Source organism: Neolamprologus multifasciatus, chromosome 19 (assembly GCF_963576455.1).
Source record: "Neolamprologus multifasciatus chromosome 19, fNeoMul1.2, whole genome shotgun sequence".
NCBI lineage: Eukaryota > Metazoa > Chordata > Actinopteri > Cichliformes > Cichlidae > Neolamprologus > Neolamprologus multifasciatus.
In genome coordinates, this window is record NC_140457.1 from 26,430,771 (window position 1) to 26,444,119 (window position 13,349).

Here is a 13,349-nt window from a genome sequence, read left to right on the forward strand (position 1 = left end):
TTTCACAAAAAGCCTTTCTACAAGTGTCTGTTGGTTCTTCCATCGCCACAAGATGGCGCCCCATGAGAGGCAACAGAAGTGTGTGCGTTTGTGTGTGTGTGTGTGCGTGTCACTGTCTCCATTTACTGTTTATGTGTTTTTCAGTGTTTCTGTGAGGATGTGCACATTTGTGTGTGTTTGTGTGTTTTATGCTTTCGTGTGTTTTAACAGGTTTTTGTGTCTGAGCGGTGTGTGTCTGTCTATGTCTGTGTGTTTGTTATGTATTTTTGCTGTGTGTATTCCTGCGTGTGTTTTCTGTGTTGTTTTGTTGTTGCCGCCGAAAGCGCCTCCCAACACCTACCGCGGTGCTTGTTGGGACACTGGGGGCCACATGAACACGAACACACACATTTAAGAAACAGCAGACAACAAAAACAAACAAGCCTCCCTATATGCCAATTAAAAAAACACAGGGACAGAGAGAGAGAGTGGGAGAGAGGGAGGCGTGTTTAAGACAAAAAACTGAATTATTTTTGAGAGTCTGTGAGCAATTAAAGAAAAACGACCGTCATCAGGCTGAAATCCGCCAACTCTGAAAGTTTACTTGAAAATGACCAACAAGCAAACCTTGAGACGTGTGGATTTTAGCTTGAGAGTGAAGCCCAAACAGCCCACATGTGGTTCCGTTTGGTTTCTGTTTTTTAGGGTTTTGTGACTTTGTTTTTTATTTTTAATGCAGCAAAACACCCGTTGATAGCTAGGCTTCATGTTTCTACTCTCTCGCTCTCTCTCCCTGCACGCACACACACATACACACACACACACACACTGAAAGCTGTCACATGTGTGTCAATGAGGCGAGTAAAAGCAGCTGCAGAAAAACAGAACTGAATTCCTTACTTGATGTCTGAATCCTCTTTGTCTTCAGACAGAGTGTGTGTGTGCGCGCGTGTGTGTCTGTGTTTGGATTTCATTCTCAAAATCTCAAAGTAAAGTCCAGTAGTAGTTAGTATTAATTTCCAACACTGAACCATATTAAATCACATCTTGTGTAACAAACATAGATTTTCTAAGCCAAACAAGTCAATCAGGTTGAACTTCAGTTCACTTTGTTTATAAAAATATATATGTGTGTGTGTGTGTGTGTGTGTGTGTGTAAACTTTTTTTTTATTGATTGTGTGGTTTGAGATGATTCGAACTGCCTTGCATTAGTGAATTTACTTAAAACTCTTTTTTCCTGATTATGTTTGTCATGTTGTCTGCTTCTAGGTTTATATCTATTAAGTGTTTTTTATTTAAAAGATTCATATTATATATATTTATAAGCTACTAAATTTATATAAATATATCTCACTATATATGTAAACTGTTTAACAACGAAAATGTTTTTTTATTCTAAAAGAAATGTCAAAAAAATAAGTGTGATCGCATAATGATGTTAAAAGAAGTGGTTTGTATCATTCTATTTTCACATGTTGTTTTTTAGGGACTAATTTGATTTTTTTTAAGCTTTTTTAGTTTGTTTATTTAATTTAAATAAAAAAGAAATCAAGGTATCAGACTCTATATCCACCATAGTCACACAGTGTTGTAGGATTGGTTGTTCTTAAATCTCAAAGTAAATAAATAAAAACTGGATGATGAAAAACTATGAAAAACATCAGACAGTTGAAAAAATAATTACATCCAACCCGTTAATATTGTGATCAGCAAGACCAATTATATTAGGAAATCAAATGGACCTGTATGATCACACGGTGTGTTATAAGTGTTACTAAATTCACTGAAATCGTCTTTACACTGAACTGAATTTCTCTGTCCTTCTCTTGCTCGTTCAGTCCCTTCTGCTTCTGTTTTCTGTCTGCCGATTTATTTCTTGCAGCAGAACGAACCTTCAGTCCGTTCTCCACATTCTTTGTGCTGTGGCTCTCTGTGTTAAATATTTGCCTGCTGAGATGGCAACCAAATCAGAAACAAAGCTACATGTAGCTTGTCATCGATGATTCTATATGTACAGTCCATTACAGGGAATTCAAAAACTCAGGAAGATTTAAACAAGGAATAAAATTTTGTTAATCAAAAGAAAAATGCATGTTTATTATTTATTATTGTTTTATTATGAAAGAAAGGTTTAAATTATTTACAATGGTGAAATAGAAAATATATTTTAGGAATAATTATTATTTGTGTGAAAGTTTATTTGTGTGTGTTTTCTTAAATCTTATTTTATTAATATTGTATTTAATTTAGCAGAGACTGGTACACACCACATTTATAATTAATTTGCAAAATATATATGTATATAAATATATAAAAATGATAAAATATTTGCTTCTTTTTAAGAAATCGTATAGATAAAAACCATATATCTGTATTTATTTGCAACATGTTTTAATAGATAATTATTTCTTAGATTATTATTTAACAGATTATGCTTTTTTAGGTTCTTTTTCTTTTTGTCTTTATTTTAAGATTTTGTTACAAAGCTGCTTACAAGGATAAACTTACATTTTGGAAGAAATGCAGCACATTATTTAATGATGATGATAATAATAAATATTTAATAAATTATTACTTTAAGTATTTAAAGTGATAATATTGTAACCCACTGAATTGAACTGAACTGTATTTATTTGACTTCTCTACAGTTTGAGCTTTAAAAATGTCCTGTAAATTCTTTTTTTCCTGTAAATTATTCAAAGTTCATATTTCAGAGTACATTTCTGAATAAAAATAACCTTGCTTTCTGTACAAGTGTTTTTTACATTTTTATTTTATTCTAGCCTTTATTTATAATTGAATCTAATTCGTATGTTTTCTTTTATATTCCTTTCCTTCTTCATTTAACTGACATTACATTCTGCACACACAGCCTTGCACGTACATTCGCTTTCTGCTCTTTCATCTCCATTTGCTGCTGCTGCTGCTTTTAGTTTGGCGCTCCTGCCTCGTTCTATTGTCTCTACCTTTTCTTTCTATTTTTACATGTTGTGTTCTCATGTTATTCGGAGCGGTGAGGCGAGCTGTCAGCTCAACGCCGCCAGGCAGAAAAGTCTGCAAACCACAAGCCACCATATGTCTCTTCCTCGCTCTCTGTCGTTTTCTCGCTTCATTACTCTCTTTTCGTTCCCTTCAATCGTTCATGCTCTTACCTCTTTATTATTTTAGATCTCTCTTCATAGAAAACAGAACAAGACAAACACTTTGCTGTACATTTAAATGCACTAATAATAAAACAATACATGGATATTATTATTCTGCTGTGGTTTAATTTTTTTTGTCAGCTAATCAGCGATATAAACCCGACTGACTGTCAGCATGACGGTATCTGCTGTTTCTGCATACACCTCACTAAAACAACAACTGTGGATCGGTCCGCTGCTCAAAATAGTCCCCTTTAATCTAGTACTATTCAGTCATTACTTTATGATAATTTGCACTCCACATATTTATTAAGTAAAATATAAACTAAACTAATAAAGCTCTTCAAATCTGATTCTGATGGAAGATCACTAGGTGAACTAATAATGCAGGACCCCCCTTGTTAATATAATACTTAAGAGATGCAAATTCCCCAGTAAGTTTGCAATTAATCAAATTACCAAAACTAACTGACAAGCAGTGAACCCGGAGCTTCTAGGACCCCAGGGAGTCTCACACAGTTGCCCACTTTGTTTAATATCAGGCTCTGTATACACAACCATGCTGTGGTGTGACTTTAAATTTTTAAAAAAAAAATTAAATAAATAAATAAATGACAACCTCCTATTAAACATCTTGAGTTGAGCACTTTGATGTTGTAAACACATCTAATGTGATGAAAAAGTGCACACACAACATGAGACAATTTGTCCACATTTTCATTTTTTAAAACATAAGGTGACTGTTGACTGCAGATTATTTGTGGTTAAATGTCAGCCATATTGTGGATAATTTACAGTCATGTTTCATTATATAATAGCTCGATTTTGTTTTAAAAAAGAAACATTTGAATATTTAATGGGAAGAAAAAGATGCACACTTCCCAAATCTCAACAATGCCTAGTGCACACTTACAAGTGTCAAACACAGAGGAACAGCTAGGTGGCTATGGTCACCTGTACAGTATACTTTTAATTTATGTGTATGTTTGACAACCACACACTCATGTCCTGAGACTTACTACACCAGTTGTCTGAGCAAATTCCACCTCACACCAACCCCCCCCCCCCCAAAAAAAAAAAATGCAACGTGTCCAAAAAGAAACTGTGCAATGAAATGGTGCATAATGTTTTCAATCACTTACACATATACAGAAAATCACTCCTACTAAAGTAATTCCCACAAATACCAAACTGTAGAAAAATGCATTTACATTTACAATTCTGCATTATTGATTATTCCCTTTTTTAGATTTACAGATATCAAGTTGTGAATTGTGCTTCCAAATACTTCAGATGCTTCAGGGTGGCCTCATATACTATAGCTAAATACTGAAATAGTTTTGATGTTTCATTCGTTTCAGTTAGATCTGCAATATTAACTCAAGGCTTGAATGTTTATTGTCAGAGTTTACCTGGCTGGTCACCCTGACTCGAAGCTTTGTGGAGGTCACTAAATTATGCTACTTAAATCCAAGACATCTTATTTTTTTTAAATTAGAATTGTAAAATTTCAGTATCTTCAATAGATCTGTGTGTTTTTGTAAAGCATGAATAATCCATGAATTAAAACACTTTTTAAATGTAGCTGCAATAGCACTTTTATTGTTTTCTTGCCTCTTTTTTCCTTGCAAAATATGTAACAAACATTTGCAATACAAAGGAAGAGAGAAACAGGAGAGAACTGTTCTCTCTCTGGCTCTTTATCTCAGTTTTCAGCACCTTTCAGCCTCTTCATTTCTCTGTTTTTTATTCTGCTACTGTCTCGCACAATTTTTCTCTTCCACTATCTCTTTGTCTTCATCTTTCACTCTTTTATTCACTCCCTCCTCTTCATCTGATCACCGTCTTTCACTTTTCTTTCTCTCGCTCTCTGACTCTCCAGCTCCTTGCATTTGTCTATTCTCTCTTCATCTCTCTCTCTCTCGATCTGGCAGACAGAGGGATGATGGGTTTGTTGCCGTAGTAACTCCTTCATTCAGCCTCTCTCTGTTGGCACCAGCAGCATCACCCAGTGACGACATACAAATACAACAGTTTTCCCACGTCAAATTGATTTAGTTGTGTCTGTTAGGAAACAAAATGAGACTAGACAACATGAACACCCCTCCCTCACTCTATCCATCCCTCCATCTTTCCCTCATCCATCCATCTGTCCGCTATACTCGCTCACATGTTGATTACACACAGCACAAGCAAAGACAACAGAAGAATAAAAACAAATGAACTGAGCCTCACAATTATCACCCCACCATCGACTCATTTTTCCTCTCAGAGTGCCTGCTTCTCCTCTCAGATGTTTATTGTTTCATCGAGATGAGATGAGATGAGACATTATTGACTGATACGCAGAGACAAAGAAAATTACCTGATGCACATACAGAAAATAAACAGGAACAAGGCATGATACGACACGCTGAAAGGCAAACTCTTCCCCCAACACATGGACACATAATAAAGTGAGACAGTGCTTATTTTTTTTCCATATATGTTTTTATTTCTGGTTAATGATTCCAGACAATCTTCAGCACAAGTACACAACAGATAATATTTTGAGATGACAGATGCATGATAATCTTTGCTATTTATTTCATCTATGTATCCATCCAGCCGTTTTCTTCATGCATTTTAACAACATTCAAATTTCAAACAATAAAAAAAAAAAATACAGAAACATGAGAAATCCAACACCCTGTTAAGGCAGTGGCAACATGTCACAATTTTGACCTTAGTTTATGATATTTTCCTGAAACTATCGAGATTATATGCCCCATTTTATAAACATTAACATATGTGATATATTAAAGATTTCTTCACAAATGTCTTGGATCCAGATGTGGCAACAGAAAGACTCCCACCAACATCCCACCATTTTCTTCTACATTTGAAACTTAGGGTGCGTGTAGGATGCAAACTCAGGACCTTCTTGCTATAAGGCAACAATGCATCACCACCATGTTATCCATCCATGCATCCATTCTTTTCCGCTTATCCTTGTCAGGGGCGCGGTGGAGCTGGAGCCTATCCCAGCTGCCATAGGGTGAAAGGTGGGGTACACTCTAAACAGATCGCCATCTTGACGCAGGGCTAACACACACAGACAACCATTCACACTCACATTCAGACCTATGAGCAATTCAGATTCACCAGTTAAACTAACCCAGCCAGCTGTCTGTCTTTGGACTGTAGGAGGAACCTATGGAATCTCCTTGGTTTAGATTCGTTGGGGTTAAGCATACTGGGACAGTTCTAGAAGAAGGCAAGCTGGGACTGAAGAGACGATTACTCTGACTGTCCAGTGCACTGCCATTAGCTTCTCAGTTCAACTGTCTAATTGATGGGGAATGTGGATTAATTAAATTAAGTCTATTTTACACAGTCTTTTCATTTCTAGATAGTTTAGTTATGGATCTCGTCACTACCAAAGATCGTCCAACTGTTGGTCAAAGCATTTACATAAATGCCCATAGAAAAGCCTAAGATTTCAAACTTAGTTTCCAGATCTCCTTGACACCAACTATGTGAAATAAAAAAAAAACAATTAAGATATTAGAAAAACACAATATATGCACTAAAAACCAAATGTGTCAAAAAAATACCTACTGAAGACAAAAAACGGAGAATAGACACCCCTATTACGTCAGTTTAATCAAACTACAGGATATACAACCATGATTTCAATCTATCAATGTCAGGAACATCCTGATCATGCCTAGAATATCTTCCACCAAATAAATACCCCAAGATAGATGTTATGGAAGGAGATGTCCTCCACTGAAAACAGGAATCATGAGTCAGTGAAAAAACACCACACATGAGGAGCATAGATTTCCAGTCCTGAATAGACAAAGTCTTCTTAAAAGCATGAGGAAAGTTTTGATATAAATTACAGAGTAGTTATGCATTTCACTACCTTGAAGAAATACACAAAAGAAATATAAAAATACTTCTGTGACTGAGCCAAGAACCTCTGAATAAAACACCCCAGGGAAACACGGGATCTGCAAAATAACTTGTTGGAATAAAGTTAATAATAAATACTTTAAATATATTTCTAAATCCTAACAAAAACTAAAAAGCAACCACCTCTCATTCCATGACCAAATAATGGGCCCCACTCTACAATTAGCTACATGCAGCATTAAATATAGGAGCAACACTAGACCGAGACCAGTATGCACTGCAGCTGTTTGTTTATGACTGTGGCTAAAAATGAAGCCTAAAGTGGCCTTAACTTCCTCTCTGTGCGATCCAGTGGATGTTAGAACACTTCTTTTTCGCTTCACGTTTTTTCTTCAGTACAAGCTATCCCTCAGCACATTATTTGTGCTTTCTAGAAAAAATTCCTGAGTCAGACTGACATGTGGCCTCTCACTCTCAGCCAGACTCTTTCATGTTCTGTCAGCCGGATCGATTTTGTGTCAGTGCTGTTGTTATGCTCCCAGGGGAGGTTTAGAAAGGAGTTTGCTAGTTTTGAATACACACCAGCTGACCGTTTACAGTGTTTGCTGGCCACAACAACTGAAAACCTAAAGATCTGTGTTTGTAAGAATATGTGTGTGTGTGTGTGTGTGTGTGTGTGTGTGTGTGTGTGTGTGTGTGTGTGAGAGAGAGAGAGAGGGAAGACAGCGAAACACAACAATGATGGCAAAACAACAGCCTGATAAAGTAATAAAATGAGCAAAATCATTAGTGGTTAAGGATGAATGTGACTCAACTCAATCACAACAACCTCGAGTGTTTCTGGATAAAAAATTACAGCGACTGACATGAATTATTGTTGCACTCTATCTAAGAAGCTGGGTTACTGTTGCCATTGTTATGCTTTGTTTATAGTTTGAGTTCACAGTGAAACTTTTCATTGTTCTACATTGGATTTGCAGACATTAACTAACTCTTTACTCTCTCAGATTCACTGCTTGTAATGGCAATGTAAGTAGATTCTGACCAACTCTATTTTAATTGCATTATCACAAACAAGTTTGGCTGGAAAAAAACAAATGTCACATCCATAACTATCATCTGTCAACTTAACTTGTGAACTCATCACAAAATGCGTTGTTTGTTTGGCATCATCAGTATTAAACTAGTTAAATGAAGATGTCTAAATATAATCAAACAATGGATAAAAATGAAATGATAGACAGAGACACAAACTCATGACCACCTTAAAGACCAAACCAAACAAATACTTTTAGGAGTTATATTAAACTGCGCCTCACAAACCTTGTTAACCTTGTAAATTAATGTTTTAAATATGCAGCATTTTGTGTAATGTTTTCATGCTTGGCTAACCTTAGCTAGCAACAGTTGACTTGGTTACTTCAGTGTTAGCATTCACATTTTCCAATTATTTTTATGACACAGCTGACATACAGCCACTCATCTTTTTTTAGTAACGTGTGTAAGACCTATGCTAGTTAGCATGGATATCATCTGTTTATTTTTTTCCACTTACAACTCATCACAGAACGGGTCAGCTCCAAAATAACAGACTGTATATCAACGATGCACTACCTTTTGTTATCTATTTATAATTCCTGATTAAAAGGCTAGCAGGTAGATTTTGCGCTACACAGTTAGTTTATCTAGGCATAACCCATAACCAATGAATAGCTTGAAAGGTAAGTACACATTTCAGTCATCCAAAATTATCTTAGATGAAAAAGGATAAAACACATATTGAACTCAACAAATTTTCCATAGAGATCACAAAAAGTATCATTATTATTAAGTGTATAAAGTACACATTTGATGCAGAATTGGCTGATATATTAATGCAGCAACATCTCTATCTGTCTATTATGTGTTGTTGAAAGGTAACTCCACATACTTGTTCACTGAACACTTTAAACTTCATTTAAACCTTACAATATAAAGCATTTTGAGGGGATTTGGTCTTGTATAAATAAATATTGAATTGAACTGAACCAGAAATAGTGATTTATAAAAACCAATGGGAACTGCATCTGAGACTGATTTGGGGAGATGACCAGCAGGAAAAGCAGAATGCAAAATTGTGCTTTATGAATTAAAATGTCACTTTTGTTTATTCTTAAGAAAGTATCCATATAGGGAGAAATCAAATAGAAAAAGTCTTGTTCAGTGGGAGAATAATATTTCCGACCTTGGCCTTTTCTCTCCTCTCTCGCTCAGTTTAAAACAAAGCATTGGCTGCTGTCAATCACATGGTAATAGCCAGCGTGGAGAGGCAGCAAGGTCGTTATGACTTCATGAGGCGTCTGCTCACGAGCTGATTGGTGAATTAGTGACCGTAATCGTTAGCGGCCATGCTTCAGACAGACTCTTAATGTCTTTGTATTAGCACTAATGGAATGCAATTTCAGTTCTCCCTCTGCTCTCTATCACCCTGCCCGGCCATGATCCCAGGAGCACTGCTGGACTGTCGTCTAGGTAACTGTAATCACCGTGCCGACGCCCGGTCCCCATTCCTCCTCCTCTTCCTCCTCCTCCTCACATGAACCCCTCAGTGAGACAGAGAGAAAATTAGAGATGGCTCTTAATAAGGATCCTGGTGCTAAAAGAAAATGACCAATACTCTTCGTCAGGCAGGGAAATGATTTGAGCTGCAGCCAGTTTTGTGAAAGAGCAGCAGGGGAGATTAGCTCGATTAAGGCCAAATCAGACCTGCTTCCAATTTGATGAGAGAAGGGAAGATAATAGCTCTCAGATTGGTTTCTCATGCAGCTCCGGCGTTCACTAAGGGAATTAAACCAGTCTTTGTCTCTCTGGCTCTCAGGGTGACTCCGCTCCCCCTACCAATCAGATGTGAATTAGAAGGCTAATGTAACCTTTTCTCCCGAGAATTACCTTCATATGCAACTAGTTTTCATTGGCTAAATAATTTTTGTGGATTATTTTTTTCGACTTGTACTTATGGCTGCAGAAAATAGTTATTTCCGACTTTGGTTGACAGGCTTCTATTATCTTCAGAACTCCTGAAGTACAGTTCTGTTGAATTTACATCACTCTAGACGAGTAATATATACAGTGTCACCAGGGCTGGACTGGGACAAAAAATCGGCCCGGGCATTTTGACTAGAGACCGGCCCACCAAAAATGTGACGTCATTCAGGGGTAAAACCGCAAAGGATTCTGGGAACTTGTGGCAAGCGGTACTAGCGCATGCAGGCTTTCAATTGAACTCAGTTACACAGCGATAAAAAGAAACACAAAAAATGGCAAGAAACTGTTGTATTATTAACTGCAATAGTCGGTGTTGTGCCAAAAACTGATTTCCGGTATTTGCCAAAAACTGATTGCTCGTATTTAAATTGCTATAAGTAACTTGTTGGGCTATAATATGTGAAACATATGTCAAATGCATCCCTCATGGATGACATAAAGTCATATTGAGCTACAAACAACATTAGTGTAACAAGGTAGAAGCCGCAATCAGTCTTTGGCAGTGACTTTTATATAACCTTTATTTATACCGTTAAAAAAAAAGTCTAATTAACATTAAAAATGTCTTTTGTAAGAAGTAGTTGGACAGCAGAAATGGCTCAAATATTACAATAGTTCTGTAAAAATATTTAAAGTGGGGATAAAGGACCGGATTGGTTATAATGTAAGTACAATAACACAGAGTTGTAAATATACTTGAAAAAACAGATAATTTTTTAATTCCATATATAGCCCCTTTGTAAACGCTGTTCACCGAAGTCTATTTACCAACATAGATATTACACATAAAAAATACACGCAAACATTGGAAATCAGTTTTTGGCAGGCAATCACTTTTTGGCACAACAACTGTTGCACGACAGCCACGGGAAGCCGACGGGTAAAGAGATCGGTTGTTATCGGATTACGTCGTGGAAATTGTTTAAGCCATGTTTCCGAAGTAACAAAGAGCCGATGGATGGCCTATAAGATTGCTAAACAAGGGGGAGGGTGCATCCGACCTTCCGGCTGTAATTGGTCCAGCCCAGAGTTGATCATGGCCAATTGGCCAATCCAACACCTTTCATTATTTATACCCTTCCAAAAATAAAAAAAAATAAAAAATCGATCGGCCCAAAAAAACAAAAAATCGCCAGCGGCCCACCGGGCAAATGCCCGGTATGCCCGATGGCCAGTCCAGCTATGAGTGTCACCCTGCAGGTACATAATACAACAGTACTAATGCTTCACTTTCTGTTATCCCTGCCACACATAGATTGTAGGTTTGTATATGCTGACTTTGTATTCTGTCACTTTGGTTGAAAAATAATTTCCACTGTTGTGCCTATAAGGTTACTGTTGCTGTCTGCTCACCTTAAATGGCAGATGGATAGCCTTCATGGACTTTCTAGCAAGGTGATGTTTGTGTACAGCTCTCATCCTCATATCAATTAGAAATGACACTGAAGGATAAAAACTTGCTGTGACAGAGACACAAACTGATGACCACTTGGTCTGCAGATACTGACCTCTACTGAGTTAACAGATCAACAGTGTGATCACTGATAATACTCATAATTAATAACTGTCATGAATGTTTGTGTTTTTAAAGCATATGGTGATGGTAGTTTTATATATTATGTGGCTGATAACTTATATCATTTGCTAATGAAAAATCTAATTATGTATCATTTGCTTACTTTATTTTAAGGTCTATTCACTGACTGGACCACTGTGGTACGTGGAAAGAGTGTTACCAGTTTTTGCCATTGTACTGTAACCAGATTTCACTGGCATTAAAATGTTACTTTTTCAACTTTGTTGGCTGGGACATGTTCACTTTGAATCATTCTATTAAAAACTTATGTTGAAAAAAAAAATCACACATTGATTTAACTCTCAGTTCTATATCATAAAAGTACTTGAAGGTGATATGAAATCATCTATCAAAAAGGTAAAGCAAAACTGAAAATCAACCTTTCAACACCACAATACTCCTTAACATAATAACAAATAAAAAATGCACTAGGAAACGAGGGACTATTAAAACACGGTCAAACACCATATACAGTGGCTTGCAAAAGTATTCGGCCCCCTTGAACTTTCCCACATTTTGTCACATTACAGCCACAAACATGAATCAATTTTATTGGAATTCCACGTGAAAGACCAACACAAAGTGGTGCACAAGTGAGAAGTGGGACGACAATCATACATGATTCCAAACATTTTTTACAAATAAATAACTGAAAAGTGGGGTGTGCGTAATTATTCAGCCCCCTGAGTCAATACTTTGTCGAACCACCTTTTGCTGCAATTACAGCTGCCAGTCTTTTAGGGTTCGTCTCTACCAGCTTTGCACATCTAGAGACTGAAATCTTTGCCCATTCTTCTTTGCAAAACAGCTCCAGCTCAGTCAGATTAGATGGACAGCGTTTGTGAACAGCAGTTTTCAGATCTTGCCACAGATTCTCGATTGGATTTAGATCTGGACTTTGACTGGGCCATTCTAACACATGGATATGTTTTGTTTTAAACCATCCCATTGTTGCCCTGGCTTTATGTTCAGGGTCGTTGTCCTGCTGGAAGGTGAACCTCCGCCCCAGTCTCAAGTCTTTTGCAGACTCCAAGAGGTTTTCTTCCAAGATTGTCCTGTATTTGGCTCCATCCATCTTCCCATCAACTCTGACCAGCTTCCCTGTCCCTGCTGAAGAGAAGCCCCCCCAGAGCATGATGCTGCCACCACCATATTTGACAGTGGGGATGGTGTGTTCAGAGTGATGTGCAGTGTTAGTTTTCCGCCACACACAGCATTTTGCATTTTGGCCAAAAAGTTCCATGTTGGTCTCATCTGACCAGAGCACCTTCTTCCACATGTTTGCTGTGTCCCCCACATGGCTTGTGGCAAACTGCAAACAGGACTTCTTATGGTTTTCTGTTAACAATGGCTTTCTTCTTGCCACTCTTCCATAAAGGCCAACTTTGTGCAGTGCACGACTAATACCTGAGCTGTAGATCTCTGCAGCTTGTCCAGAGTCACCTTGGCTGCATTTCTGATCAGCGCTCTCCTTGTTCGGCCTGTGAGTTTAGGTGGACGGCCTTGTCTTGGTAGGTTTACAGTTGTGCCACACTCCTTCCATTCCTGAATGATCGCTTGAACAGTGCTCCGTGGGATGTTCAAGGCTTGGGAAATCTTTGTGTAGCCTAATCCTGCTTTAAATTTCTTTAACTTTATCCCTGACCTGTCTGGTGTTCTTTGGACTTCATGGTGTTGTTGCTCCCAATATTCTCTTAGACAACCTCTGAGGCCGTCACAGAGCAGC